This window comes from Trachemys scripta, chromosome 8 (assembly GCF_013100865.1).
Source record: "Trachemys scripta elegans isolate TJP31775 chromosome 8, CAS_Tse_1.0, whole genome shotgun sequence".
NCBI lineage: Eukaryota > Metazoa > Chordata > Testudines > Emydidae > Trachemys > Trachemys scripta.
In genome coordinates this window covers 107699950-107713644 of record NC_048305.1, presented here as the reverse complement: position 1 = coordinate 107713644, position 13695 = coordinate 107699950, and the positions used below count along the sequence as shown (strand labels likewise).

Below are 13695 nucleotides of genomic sequence, written 5' to 3'. Positions count from 1 at the left end.
GTGAGGCATGATTTCCCTTTACAAAAGCTGTGTTGACTCTTCCACAACATATCATGTTCACCTGTGTGTCTGATAATTCTTTTGTTTACTACAGTTTCCCTCAATTTGCCCAGTACTGAAGTTAGGCGTACCAGCCTGTAATTGCCAGATCACTTCTGGAGCCTTTTTTTAAAAACAGCATTACATTAGCGACCCTCCAGTCATCTGGTACAGAATCTGATTTAAGCGATAGGTTATATAGCACAGTTAGTAGTTCTGCAATTTCACATTTGAGTTCCTTCAGAACTCTTGGGTGATACCATCTGGTCCTGGTGACTTATTACTGTTTAATTTATCAATTTGTTCCACAACCTCCTCTAGTGACACCTCAGTCTGGTACAGTTGCTCAGTTTTATCAGTTATGAGTAGGAGCAGGGAAGTGACTTTACCTCTTTATAAGACATGGGTGAGACCAGTCCTGGAATACTGTGTCCAGTGCTGGTGTCCACATTTTAAAAAGATGTCAAAAAATTGGAGAGGGTGAAGGAAAGAGCCACAGAATGACTGGAGAGTTGGAGAAAATGCCTGACAGTGAGAGACTTAGGCCTTGGCTACACTTGCGAGTTACAGCACTGTAAAGCCGCCCCCAGTGCTGTAACTCACTCCCCGTCCACACTGGCAAGGCATTTGCAGCGCTGTATCTCCGTGGTTGCAGCGCTGCATGTACTCCACCTCCCCGAGAGGAATAGTGAGTATTGCGCTGCCGCTGCAGCGCTGCGGCACCAGTGTGGCTGCCCAATGCGCTGTGAATGGCCTCCAGAATTATTGAGCAGTATCCCACAATGCCTGTTCTAGCCACTCTGGTCATCAGTTCAAACTCTACTGCCCTGGCCTCAGGTAACCAACCATGTGACCGACCCTTTACATTCCCCGGGAATTTTAAAAATCCCCTTCCTGTTTGCTCAGCCCGGTGTGGCGTGGAGTGCTATCAGTGAATTTCCAGGTGACCATGCCTCCACGCGCCAAGCGAGCCCCAGCATGGAGCAATGGCGAGTTGCTGGACCTCATCAGTGTTTGGGGGGAGAAAGCTGTCCAGTCCCAGCTGCGCTCCAGCCATAGGAATTACGATACCTTCGGGAAGGTATCAAAAGACATGATGAAAAGGGGCTGTGACCAGGATGCCCTGCAGTGCAGGATTAAAGTGAAGGAGCTGCGGAGTGCCTACCGCAAAGCCCGCGACGCAAATGGCTGCTCGGGTGCTCCGCCCACGACCTGCCGATTCTACAAAGAGCTGGATGCGATACTTGTGGTTAACCCCACCTCCACTCCGAGCACCACCATGGACACTTCAGAGCCGGTGTGGGGGAGGAAGGAGGAAGAGGAGGAGGAGGAGGAAAACGGGAGTGAAGGATGGTTGGCCGGCTGGAGACACCCCGGAATCCCTGGAGCCATGCAGCCAGGAGCTCTTCTCGAGCCAGGAGGAAGGTAGCCAGTCACAGCGGCCGGTACTTGGTGGAGGAAAAACAGAAGAGCAGGTTCCCGGTAAGCGTTTTTTTTTTCGGGAAGGAATTTTTTCGGTGCGGGCTCTTTGGGAGAGGAGGGTTAGGCATGCATGCCTAGATGCGGACTAGTGCATTGATGTGGTTTATCACATCGCGGTAACTGGCCTCGGTAATCTCCTCGAATGTCTCATCCAGAACGTGTGCAATGCGCTTGCGCAGGTTTATCGGGAGAGCCACCGTGGTCCTTGTCCCAGCCAGGCTAATGTGTCCACGCCACTGTTCCACGAGGGGCGGGGGGGACAATTGCTGCACACAGGCAAGCTGCATATGGGCCAGGGTGGAAGCTGCATTGCAGTAGAAGACCCTCCCTTGCTTCCCAGGTCACCCTCAGCAGCGAGATATCGTCCAGGACGAACTCCTGTGGAAAACGTTGGGACAGTGTTCAGTGTAGGTGCCCCCTGAAGCTGTTGGCTCTCCCCCAGGCACAGAAACCCAGAGGACAGTGCAGCCATGAAACAATCAGTGCCCCTTACTCACCATTTTGAGGCTCCCGTGGGATATGTGTGCTCTGTTTCGGACAGGAAAATTATGCTATTGTGTAGACCCCTGTGTGTTTTCTACTCCTTAGGTGCAAGGGGAATCATTACTCTGTCTGGTATAAACAATGCTGCCTCTGTTAAATGTTGCATTTTGCCTATACAGTAGCATCAACCTTGAGACCTCAGCCGTCCCTCTTATCGCCTGCTCAGAGACTGCAAAGACTCAGGAAGAGACCGCGAAAAAGCAAAGAAGACATGCTGCAAGAAGTGATGCGGCAATCTATTAAAGAGAATGAGAAAGCACAGGACTGGAGGGAGAGAGAAAGCAGGATCCACCAGGAAAACGCAGCGCACCGGCGGCAAAGCACGGAGCAAAGCACGGATTGGCTCATAAGCATCCTGGAGCGCCAAGCAGACGCTATCCAGGAGCTGGTAGCCATGCAGAAAGAGGGCCAGTACCGCAAACGCCACCCCCCCTGCAGCCCTTGTCCCAAAACTCTTTCCGTTGTGCCCCACTGTCACCTCCAACCCACTTTCCCAACTTCTGTGTTCTTCACGCCACCCGCTGCCTCCAACACCAGTATCTTCACCACCCAGCCCTGAAAACCACGATCCCTCTGCACTCAACCCCCATCACCATGCTATCCTGAAGTGCAGCACTCAGTGCGCAGCACACCAGACAGGACATACGCGAATCTGTGATTGTACTGTTCCCCACTCCACCCCCTTGTTTCTTTTCAATAAATAATTTTTCTTTTCAATAAATGGATTCTTTGGCTTTGAAAACATTCTTTATTATTGCATAAAGTAAAAGACTCCTTAGCCCAGGAAATAAACAGGCACTGCAAGTCTACTTGTCTGCTTAGCAGACACTGATTCCTAAAGATTGGAACTACTGCACTTCACTCCCGTGCAGGGCACCAAATATCACTGCTGGTTTTCAGCCTCAAATTGCTCCGTCAAGGCATCCCTAATCCTTGCAGCCCCACACTGGGCCCCTGGAATAGCCCTGCTCTCTGGCTGTGCAAATTCAGCCTCCAGGTGTTGAACCTCGGAGGTCCATGCCTGAGTGAAGCTTTCACCCTTCCCTTCACAAATATTATGGAGGGCACAGCACGCGGATATAACCACGGGGAAGCTGTTTTTGGCCAAGTCCAGCTTCCCATACAGAGATCTCCAGCGGCCCTTTAAACGGCCGAAGGCACACTCCACAGTCATTCGGCACCGGCTCAGCCTGTAGTTGAACCGTTCCTTGCTGCTGTCAAGGCTCCCTGTGTAGGGTTTCATGAGCCACGGCATTAACGGGTAAGTGGGATCTCCAAGGATCACAATGGGCATTTCAACTTCCCCTACCGTGATCTTCCGCTCTGGGAAAAAAGTCCCAGCCTGCATCTTCCTGAACAGCCAAGTGTTCCGAAAGATGCGTGCGTCATGCACCTTTCCAGGCCAGCCTGTGTTAATGTCAATGAAACACCCTCGGTGATCCACAAGCGCCTGGAGAACCATAGAGAAATACCCCTTCCGATTAACGTACTCGGATCCTAGGTGGGGTGGTGCCAGAATAGGAATGGGCATCCCATCTATCGCCCCTCCACAGTTAGGGAACCCCATTTGTGCAAAGCCATCCACTATTTCCTGCACATTACCTAGAGTCACGGTTCTTCTGAGTAGGATGCGATTAATGGCCTTGCAAACTTACATCAACACGATTCCAACGGTCGACTTTCCCACTCCAAACTGGTTTGCGACCGACCGGTAGCTGTCTGGAGTTGCCAGCTTCCAGATTGCAATAGCCACCCACTTCTCCACTGGCAGGGCAGCTCTCGATCTCGTGTCCTTGCGCCGCAGGGTGGGGGCGAGCTCCTCATACAGTCCCATGAAAGTGGCTTTTCTCATCCGAAAGTTCTGCAGCCACTGCTCGTCAACCCAGACTTCCATGACGATGTGATCCCACCACTCGGTGCTTGTTTCCTGAGCCCAAAAGCGGCGTTCCATGGTGCTGAGCATGTCCGTGAATGCCACAAGCAATTTCATGTCGTACGCGTTACGCGGCTCGATAGCATTGTTGGACTCCTCACTCTCACTGTCACTTTGGATCTTAAGGAATAGTTCGACAACTAAACGTGATGTGCTGGCAAGATAAGTTAGCCTACGCCTCAGCAGTTTGGGCTCCATTTTCCACACACAGATTGCGCTGCACAGAAACCGTTGAAAGATGGCGCCGAAGGTGAACGGAAACGAAGGGATTTCTGGGATGCGAAGCGATGCATCGCGGGACGTTGGGACAGGACCCAGAATGCCCCGCACCCACGCCCCCAGAATGGGAAAAGGTGCTCTGTGGGATAGCTGCCCATAATGCACCGCTCCCAATAGCGCTGCAATTGCCGCAAATGTGGCCACGACAGCGCGCTGGGCAGCTGTCAGTGTGGATAGATTGCAGCGCTTTCCCTACTCAGCTGCACGAAGTCAGGTTTAACTCACAGCGCTGGACATCTGCAAGTGTAGCCAAGGCCTTAAAGAGCTCAATTTGTTTAGCTGATCAAAATGAAGATTGAGAGATGATTTGCAGTGTGTAAGTACCTTCACAGGGAGACAATACGGGGTACTAAATAGCACTTTAATCTACTGGAGTAAGTGATACCAAGAACCAATGGCTGCAGGCTGAAGCTAGATAACTTCAACTTAGAAATAAGGCATACATTTTTAATAGTGTGGGTGATTAACCACTGGAACAAACTACCAAGGGAAGTGATGGATTCTCCATCTCTTGGTGTCTTAAAATTAAGACTGAGTGCTTTTCTGGATGATATGATTTAATCAAAATGCAAATTCTTATGATCAACACAGGCATAACTGGTTGAAATTTAATGGCCTGCGTTACTCAGGAGGTCAGAGTAGACAATCTAATGTTCCCTTCTGGATCTAAAATTTCTGAATCTATGAAGGATTCTGGGAAGCACGGCCTGGCAAGACACTGCCATTCTGTAGCCGGTTGGTTCAAGTTCCAGGTATTTACCAGGCGGGGCAATAGTAACAGGGACTTCCTTCCCTGTAGCAACTGCGGGTGGCAGAATTTCTCACCTAAATTTTGATCCTTAGAACTTGTCATTCATATGGAACCCGTTTGTATTACTGTATTTCTATTGTAATAGTGTCTAGTGACCTCCATCAGAGCAGGGTCCCGTTGTGCCAGTGTGACTGAGACACCAATGAGAGGGGGAGCGGGAAGGACAGGGTAACAAAGGGTATGTCTACACTACAGCTGCGAGCGGGCCGCCCCAGGTGAACAGCCGTGCTAGCTTCACTCAAGCTAGCAAACTAAAAAGAGCAGCGTGGACATTGTGACATGAGTGGCATCTCTGTGTAGCCACGTGAGCTCCGACTCAGGGGGTTGGGCAGCTTGGACTTGGGTGACTGCCCATGCCTCAGTGCCTGCAATGCAATTTTTAGCACGGTAGTGCAGACAAAGCTCGTATGAGTCTCTCTCCCCGGGCTGGGTCGTGTAGACATACACAATAATCCCAGCATGTGTTAGCCCAGACTATGTAAGAATTGTTAATGCAGTCAGTAGCAATTAATCACAATTTGTATCCAATCAGGGGGATTTGCATTGCCTGTGCTTGGGGAGCTAGATCGAATTCCGCGATAGCGATCGGATTCATTCACACCTACGTTAGGTGTGGGGCTTCAGTGAAAGTATTGGCAAGAGAGCTTGTGTGATGCAGAATGGCTAAAACAGAGGGAATCCAGCAGAGTGACGTATATGTTTGGCAACTAGCATGAACGGGCAGTTTTCATTCTGGGCCAATTTACTGCAGAGAAGAGAGACACAAATGTTACCGGCTTTTATTTTCCTAGCAATGGAAACCTGCTTCTGCCCTGCTGATATGCTGCTCTTACAGGCAGCCTACTGCATCTTCTGAGTTCATGACTGTACGTACCCTATTGGGGTACTGCCAAGAGTCCTCAGTCAGTTCTCAGGGGGTTGCTTTGCCAGGGTAGGCACTGGACAGGCACAAGGGCAGACACAATTCCTACCCCAAGGAGTTTACAGCCTCCTCCATAGGAATGGCAGGAAGATGTTCATAGGCTGGGACTGACTGACAATCCCTGCCCTTTCACTTGGTCACTTTGAACTGAAAACAGAATTCTGGAAAAGAGGAAGGGCAATCTGTTGAGATTTAATCCGATTTAATTATTCCCCAGCTGTCCATCTTCTAGCACCATCCAGCTTGACATCTGCTTGAGAATGTGTAAGCTACGCAGGGACATGTGCATCCTAAAGCCCTGATATTTGAGCTTAAATTACTCTACTAATCCATTGCCCTAATTCATCTCACGGTGACTAGACAGCTGCCTGCAGAGGGGTGGCAGTACCTGTTTTCCATGGGTGCACAGTGCTTGCCTCCTCAGATTTTCAGTTTAGGTGCTTTCACCTGGTCCTGTGGAGTAGTGTTTTCAGAGGGACAAACCAGAGGCTGACTAACAAGCCAGAACCTGGTCATTATTGTCTTAACTATCTAGATTCTTGCTGCTCTGGCCCTTTGTCAAAACCAGGTCATCTGCTCTGCCTGGAGACCTTGTGGTTTAATTTTATAGACTCCTAGACTTTTAAGGTCAGAAGAGACCATCGTGAACATCTAGTCTAACCCCCTGCACATGGCTTATTCCACGGAACCTCACCTACTCACCCTGTAATTGACCCCAACCTCTTCCTGAGTTACTGATGTCCTCAAGTCATGGTTTAAAGCCTTCAAGTTACAGAGAACCCATCATTTACACTAGTTAAAACCTGCAAGTGACCCATGCCCCCGTGCCCTATGCTGCAGAGGAAGGCAAATTCCCCAGTCTCTGCCGATCTGACCTGAGAGAAAATTCCTTCCCAACCCCAAATATGGTGATCAGTTAGACCCTGAGCATGTGGGCAAGACCCACCAGCCAGACACCTGGGAAAGAATTCTCTGTAGTAACCCAGAGCCCTCCCCATCTAGTGTCCCATCAGTGGCCATTGGAGATATTTGCTGCTAGTGTAACCCACACACCACCTGGGTGTGGTGTTCTGTCCCATCTAGTGGCACCGAGACCACTTAGAGATTGAATCTGCTACAATCTAGGCGAATAGCCACATGGCTTTTAGCTCATGCATTTAGCTCCAGAGGTCCTAGGTTCGATCCAGCCGACGACCGGGGTCTGTCAGTGTTACACTACCAATCATAGATTGGCTACCTGCCATTGTAGACAGTCTCATCATACCATCCGCTCCATAAACTTATCAAGCTCAGTTCTGAAGCCAGTTAAGTTTTTTCACCCCACTGCTCCCCTTGGGAGGCTGTTCCAGAACTTCTCTCTTCTGTTGGTTAGAAACCTTCGCCTAATTTCAAGCTTAAACTTGCTGATGGCCAGTTTATATCCATTTGTTCTTGTGTCCACACTGGCACTTAACTTAAATAACTCCTTTCTCCATGGTACTTATCCCTCAATGTATACAGAGCAATCCTCTCCTCTCAGCCTTCGTTTGGTTCGGCTAAACAACCCAAGCTGTTTGAGTCTCCTCTCATAAGGTAGGTTTTCCATTCCATGTAGTAGCTCTAGTCTTCTCTGCATCTGGTCCAGTTTCAATTCCTCTTTCTTAAACATGGGAGACCAGAATTGCACATGGTATTCAGATGAGGTCCCACCAGTGCCTTGTTTAGCATTATATCATGGTAACACTTCCCTGTCTCTACAAGAAATACCTCAACTAATGCATCCTAGCATTGCTCTAACCTTTTTCACGGCTGCATCACATTTTGTGATCAACCAGTACACCCAGGTCTTTCGCCTCCTCTGTCACTTCCAACTGATACATCCCCAGCTTATAGCAGAAATTCTTGTTGTTACTCCCTAAATGCATGACCTTGAACTTTGCACTATTAAATTTCATCCCATGTCTATTACACTAGTTTGCAAGATTGTACTGGGTTGAAGGAGCACAGTCCTAGATTGGAGAGGAGATGGTAAGGGATAACCCGCTCAACCTAGGCGCTGACTCCGTGGGTGCTTCAGGGCTGGAGCACCAACAGAAGAAAATGAGTGGGTGCTCAGCACCCACCAGCAGCCCCCCCTTCTCCCAACAGAGCCTCCTGCCCACCAGCGCTGGCAGCTCCGCCGATCAACTCCCCCTCCCCTCCCAGTGCCTCACGCCCACCTGATCTGCTGTTCCGGAGTGTGCAGGAGGTGCTGGGAGAAGGGGGACAGGGTGCGCTTGGGGGAGGGGGCAGGAAGAGGCGGGGTTGGGGTGGGTGAGGGGGGGAAGGGGTGGAGCGGGGACAGGGCCTGGGTCTGAGCGGGGATTGAGCGGACAATTGGAAGCTGGCGTCTGTATGAGGATTATTTGGGGTTTACAGAAGAGCTATGGAAGAGGCCAAGAGACTGTCCATAGACACCATAGGGCATGTCCAGCTGGAGTTTGCTGTGATAGCATTTTCTCTCAGTTATGATCGCTTTTTGTGTTTGTGGGTTTTCTTTTTTCTTGGATAAACATCATCCTCCGAAAACGTGTCTCTAGGTTGCCCAAGCCAAACTCTGACCTCTTGTAGGGGCTGCACTCAGCTGTGGCAATCTAGTCTGACCTCCTGTATAACACAGAGCATATGTTTTAGAAAAAAATCCAATCCTGATTTTAAAATTGCCAATGATGGGACGATCCACAATTATCCTTGGTAAATTGGTCCAACGGTTAATTAATCTGTTTTAAAAAAAAATGTACCTTATTTCTAGTCTTCAACTTCCATTCATTGGATCTTGTTATACCTTTGTCTGCTAAACTGAAGAGCCCATTATCAAAGTTTTGTTTCCCATCTGAGTACTTATAGACTGTGATCAACTCAGCCCTTAACCTTCTCTTGGTTAAACTTAACAGATTGAGATCCTGGAGTCTCTCACAATAGACAGGTTTTCCAGTCCCTTAATCATTCTTATAGCTCTTCTCTGAACCCTAATTATTCAACATCATTCTTAAAATGTTGACACCAGAACTGGACACAGTATTCCAGTAGCAGTCAGACCAGCGCCAAATACTACCTACTCCTACTTGAGATTCCCCTGTTTATACATTCCAGGGTTGCATTAGCCCTTTTGGTTGCAGCGTCACAGTGGAAACTCATGTTCAGCTGATTATCCACCTTTTTTCAGAGTCACTGCTTCCCAGGATAGAATCCCAGATCCTGTAAGTATGGCCGACATTCTTTGTTCCTAGATGTATAACTTTACATTTGGCCATATTAAATTAATAGATTTACAGGTTCCAAGGCCAGATGGGACCATTGTGATCATCTAGTCTGACCCCCTGTATAACAGAGGCCAGAGACCTGCCCCCAAATAATTTCTAGAGCAAATCTTTTAGAAAACATCCAGTCTTGATTTAAAAATTGTCAGTGATGGAGAATCCACCACAACTCTTGGTAAATTGTTCCAATGGTTAATTACCCTCCCTGTCAAAAACGTATGCCTTATTTCCAGTCTGCTATTGGATCGTGTCTCTTTCTCTGCTAGATTCAAGACTCCATTATCCAATATTTGTTCCCCATGTAAGTGCTTGTAGGCTGTAATCAAGTCACCTCTTAACCTTCTCTTTGTTAGACTCAGAGTTCAATCTATTTGGCTTATCACTATAAATGCATATTGTTTGCTTGTACCCAGCTCACCAAGTGATCCAGATCAGTCTGTATCAGGGACCTGTCCTCTGCATGACAACGGCGGGGCACATCGTCATTTTTGTGTGTCAGACCTGTCTGACACCCACGTGTCCTAAAGCAAATACAATATAATACAAGTGCCATTTGGATAGGTTCTCTATATCCCAAAATCCTTTGCAGAATTAGATAATACAGTTGCAACATTTTTTTGCTGCAAAGTCAGTGAGGTTTAAAAATCTGGATAGTTGAAAATAGACGAAGAGCTGATGGGGTGCGGAGATGGCAGGAGCTGCAGAGAAAAAGGCTTACAGCCAGAGTGGAGAGTTGTGCTGAAAAAGAGAGAGAGGGTCAGTGCTACACAGGTGCTTGGAGTAGGGGAATAAGAGAACAAGAGAGAAGACTGTGGAGGATTTTTAAAGCAGGGAGGACAGGTTTGAACTGAATCCTGCAATAAGCAGAGACCCAGTAGAGTTTTTCGAGGATGGAGTCAGGAATGTCTGGATGATGACTTCATCACAGGTGAAGCTCAGGCTGTAGTATGCAGGAGGAAGATGGGGGATGCATGCATTTGATTAGCACCAGGTAGAGTTCAGTTAGTGGATTAGATCTCTTTCCATGTGTTTTGCTAGGTAGTTTACCAGGCTAATATTATTTGCAGGTGTTGGCATCAGTTTGGGGGCTTTTGTTTTTTGAGATGTTTGGGAACTGTGATCAACAGCCCGAAAACACTATCACAGTTGACAGGTTCCTCAGAAAGAGACAATGAATGGTACCTGGAGACTCACCCCACTAGTGGTCATAGAATACCAGGGTTGGAAGGGACCTCAGGAGGTCATCTAGTCCACCCCCCTGCTCAAAGCAGGACCAATCCCCAGACAGATTTTTACCCCAGTTCCCTAAGTGGCCCCCTCAAGGATTGAACTCACAACCCTGGGTTTAGCAGGCCAATGCTCAAACCACTGAGCTATCCCTCCCTGTAGGGCATGTCATGGGGGATGTGTAGGAAGCTTCTGCTGCTATTGCTTATGCTGTACTTATTCTGGGATAAACAGAACTTAATGGTGGTATAAATCTGGAACCCTTCATCAAATGCATTTAAAAGGAAAACCATGGTGAGTTATTTTGGGCTTATCTATGGCAGGTGTGGGAGAAGTGGTTGTACTTTGTTTACTGCCCCCTTTGAGTGCTCTGTTCTGCTCCCTTGAAGATCTTCTCCAGCCTCTTTTCTATCCCTGGGACCTGACTGGTGCCGCTGCTGCTATTACTTCCCCAGTGAGTGACTTGTCTGAGCACTGTGCCCCAGCTCCCTGTTGAATCTGTGTGGCCTGCTGGCTTTCACTTAATGAGCAAATCTATTCCTTACTATGGATCTGATGCACTGGAGCAGAGCAGGCTAGTCTTGTTTCCATTCTGCAGCCACCTGAAGGAAAGGTCCAGACTAAATAATTATTTTTAGGTGGATTTAGGGACATAGAGAGGAAAGCTTCATATTTTTGACATAAGCCCTAATTCTTAGGTTCATGGAGCTTTTCTTTGATTTCTTTTGTTACCAGTAGAGCATGGGCGGTAGAGATGGGACAATCGTCGTGGGTCCCATACAGTCTGCATGATGCAGGATTGTTCCCTACACTACCTCATCTGCTGTAAAGATTTTCCTGATACCCCCAAATTTTCCTTTAACTCCTTGTTACTCTCTCCCTTGTGCCCACTTACATTCATATCCCTCCTTAAGCCCTAATTCTGCAAGGAGCTCTATCTAGGAATGGACTTTTTGCCCCTAGGGCTCTCTGCAAGCATCAGCGTCTATCTGTTACCAGATTTGCCCATTACTTTGGGGTATGCTCATTTATTCGGGTTACTTTTCTGGGGGAGGGGATTCTGTAATTCTATCAGTGTACTGCTTGTGTCACTTGTGTTTTCATATGGAGCTCTACTTCTCCCTTCTGCAAGTCCCCTCCCAATGGAGCTATCCTGCACGACCTAGGTTCCCCAGGGCTGGGTTACTCCAGCCCCAGAACTGGACGGACACACATGGACACACATACATTAACAGAGCAAGTCTGAGCAGACCGGGTCAATCAGCACTGTCAAGCTGACCCTTTATATGTCTCTGGACTCACTAGGCTGGACGAAGCAGCACTTTCAAGCTGCCTCTCCTTATGTGCCCCTGGGCTCCATGGACTGGGTCAAGCAGCACTTTCAAGCAGTTACCTTTATGGGTCCCAGATTCACCACATCCCTTTCTCCACTCTCACATCACAATTGTACTGGTAGTAACTACTTGATGAGCAAACCCCACAGTATTTTGGGTGCTGCAGGGATCTTTAGCTTAGGTAAAAGAAGTGTTGCTGTAGTGAATGGGGGAAGCTAAAAACACAAAAGAGTAAAGTTCAGCAAGAGCGAGAGAAGCAACCAAGTTAACCATAAAAGTTATGTATTGAATAACAGCAATAACTACAGAAGGAGGCTAAACTAACATAACATACATTATTAAAGGTTAATGCCTAAGGTAGAAAGGAAAATAGAGAGAAAGAGGGGGGAATCTCACCCACTCCATGAGGCTTGAACTGGTCGGGGTTCCCAGGTGATGGTGGTAGCTGAGGGTCCTGAATGCTGGAGACAGGCAGAGCCCCCAGCACAATCAGTCAGGAGAAGGTGGAGTTCCCAAGGGAACTGATGCCTAGTTTGGATCTAAGCATCAGAACACTGACTGGAGGGTGGGTAGGGATTTTTGTAGAGAAAATACAATGGTTCAAGGGAGAACACTAGATTTGTTTATAGGTAAGCTGATGACTCAAGGATTTTCTTTAGGCTAGACAATAGGAACCCTTTTCCTTGCTTCGGGGCCCCCCCCCCCGCCTCAGCATCACTCTGGGCTAGGGGTGGTGTTTTCTTTCAGGAAGTTCACAATGCAACTAGGCTGCTTCAGTATTTGGATATCAATTAAGGATTCATTACTAGAATTGGTCTGATAATTGCTGAGCTGGGTGTGTGCAGACCTAGGTTCATTAGCATCCGGAGCAGAGATTCCCATGATGCAGTGCTTCCCTGCTTTTTCTGGTCCCAGAGTTCACTGTGGTTCTCTGTTCTCCATTCTGTATGTAAATTGAGATATCTCCCTGTTCCATCTTCCATGCAGATGAGGCTAGGGGAGTTGTCTCGGCTCTCCATTCTGTATGCTAATGGAGATGGCTTCATCTTGTCACCCTTGACAAGAGGGGGTCTAGGTGTGTCTCCCAATGCCCTTCACTGCTCTCTGCAACCCCCCCCCCCCGCTGGGTTTAAGCAGAGGCTGCCGGGGGAGGGTGGAGTGTCAGGCTGGATACTGCACCCTGGTTCCCCAAGAACACAGAGGTGACTGGTATCACATCCCCGCGGAGTTGAGTGCCAGATCAGGATCTTGGTGTGCTCACCCTTCCAGGAGCTGTAGCCTATAGTGCTCCACCCATGTCATTTTTGCTCACACCCAAGCTGTGGAGGTAATGCTCCATCCTGCAGTTGCTGAGGGAACTCCATTCCCAGTGCGGGCAAAGGCAGTGGAGGAAGGGTCTCAGCACCCTGAAGGGGGACCGGGTTCTTAGTTCCTCTAAGCCAGGCCCGGCGGTGCTTGGGCATGTGTGCTGCTCTGATGAGGGGGCCTCCCCCTTTCCCAGCACTGAGGGACTGGCCAGGTGCAGTGCCCCGGAGCACTGCCTGCAGCGCGGAGCTCCTGCCAGCCGGCCGGCTCCCTGCACCGAGTCCCGCCTGCCCCTGGCTGTGGTGTGACCGCTCGTCCCGTCTCTGTGAGTGCCCGGCCGGGCTCCCCAGCACCGACAGCGGGGATGGACCCAGCGCCACGGCTCGGGGTTAGGTGTCCCCCGTGTGGGGCCGGGCCCGGGCCAGGGCTTGCGATGCGCTGTCCCCGGCCAGGCGCCGTGTGCAGGGCGGGGGGGGGCACTGGGTCTCCGCCCTCACTCGCTGCCACGGACCCCCAAAGCTCGGGCGGGGGGGGGGGGGGGG

General features: G+C 49.2%; 1 protein-coding gene across 16 annotated transcripts in view; it reads left to right on the top strand.

Moving 5' to 3' along the window:
* Positions 1 to 13695, top strand: part of ST3GAL3 (ST3 beta-galactoside alpha-2,3-sialyltransferase 3) — a 383098-nt gene that overhangs the window by 18307 nt on the left and 351096 nt on the right. The window contains exon 1 of one of the 16 annotated variants that reach the window (XM_034779907.1): positions 13356 to 13478. The exons of the other annotated variants lie outside the window; for them this stretch is intronic. The gene's annotated coding sequence lies outside the window, so the exon portion shown is untranslated. Of the gene's footprint in view, positions 1 to 13355; positions 13479 to 13695 lie in introns of those variants that run through there. 16 annotated transcript variants of the gene reach the window in all.